A 1,165-nucleotide genomic window follows, 5' to 3' on the forward strand; every position below is an offset into this window, starting at 1 on the left:
ATGTGTATCAGTGAATTTGCTACAATTTTTTGCGGAACCATTTGAAAATATTGGTAAGGTAAGGTGGGGTAAGACGAACATAGTTAATTTTGCTCGGAGCAAGACAAACAGTATGAGGATTCCATTCCTGAAGATGGTCTTACCCCACATTTCCTTAAATGAATGTTATTTGTGTACCTAATATGCATTAGGTACACAAATCATACGATAACGCCTAATTTTATCATACGCCTACAGTTACCTACTTAGAAAAAAATCTATAAAAATTTTCACGGAGTCTTTATTCAGAGGCTCGAGTCCTTTTGAGGTGCTCTTAAAAATGACTCAATGACTCGGGACTTCAAAGACTCAGAAGTTTTAGCGCAGAGTCTCGTAAAGACAAATTCAGACTCAATTCTTAAAAGTCTATAAATTGAAAATACGAATATCAAGCAAAATGAAAAAATTAACGATGATCAACTCTGGCCAATGTGGGACTTGAACCCACATCCTTGGATTGCTGGTCCAATGCGTTACCAATTCCGCCAGCTGACCGTCAATCGATTGTAATAATGTAGTACGTCCCACAATAAAAAACGAAAAATATATTTACATTCTTAAAACTGTTTTGTTTAAATATTAACTATGTTCAGCGTACCCTAACCAGAAATGTCAGTAGCGAGCATTAGCCTGCGATATCGCGTTAGCAATGCTACATTACCTCACGATCTCCACTGATGGATGTCTAACGCGCACATCTACTGAACCTCGGTTTGTGATGTTAAATTACGTCGGAGATCTATTTTATGATAAGATTATTGAGTGGTTACTGCTATTATGTTTGTTTAAGTTTAAGTATGTGAGCGTTTTAATAGACCGGAGACCGAGAATAGGCAAACCTGTATACTTACATACTTAGTATTTATAGGTCCAGCGCATAGGTATTCAGTCCAGCACACAGACAAAACATCCTCCAGACTGAGCATAGTCGCGCCACGCATACGGTAATTTTACTCGATGTTCGAGCCGAAAGTGCCTTTGTGTGACGTCCGTGTCTTTGAACGGACCAATCACGGCACGGGACTTCGCTCACCTCGTCCCGCGCACCCCCGCATTTTTGGCATCATCGGTGGCATGAAATAATTGCTCTAAACTCGGTCTAGAGGATTCCTAGTCTATGGTTCAG

General features: G+C 39.9%; 1 non-coding gene across 1 annotated transcript; it reads right to left on the reverse strand.

Annotated features, from left to right (window-relative positions):
* Window positions 1-462: 462 nt before the first annotated feature.
* Trnaa-agc (transfer RNA alanine (anticodon AGC)) lies at window positions 463-534 on the reverse strand. The gene has a single exon. It is a non-coding gene; the product is annotated as a tRNA-Ala (tRNA).
* Window positions 535-1,165: the final 631 nt, after the last annotated feature.

This window comes from Cydia fagiglandana, chromosome 13 (assembly GCF_963556715.1).
Source record: "Cydia fagiglandana chromosome 13, ilCydFagi1.1, whole genome shotgun sequence".
In the NCBI taxonomy this organism is placed as follows: domain Eukaryota; kingdom Metazoa; phylum Arthropoda; class Insecta; order Lepidoptera; family Tortricidae; genus Cydia; species Cydia fagiglandana.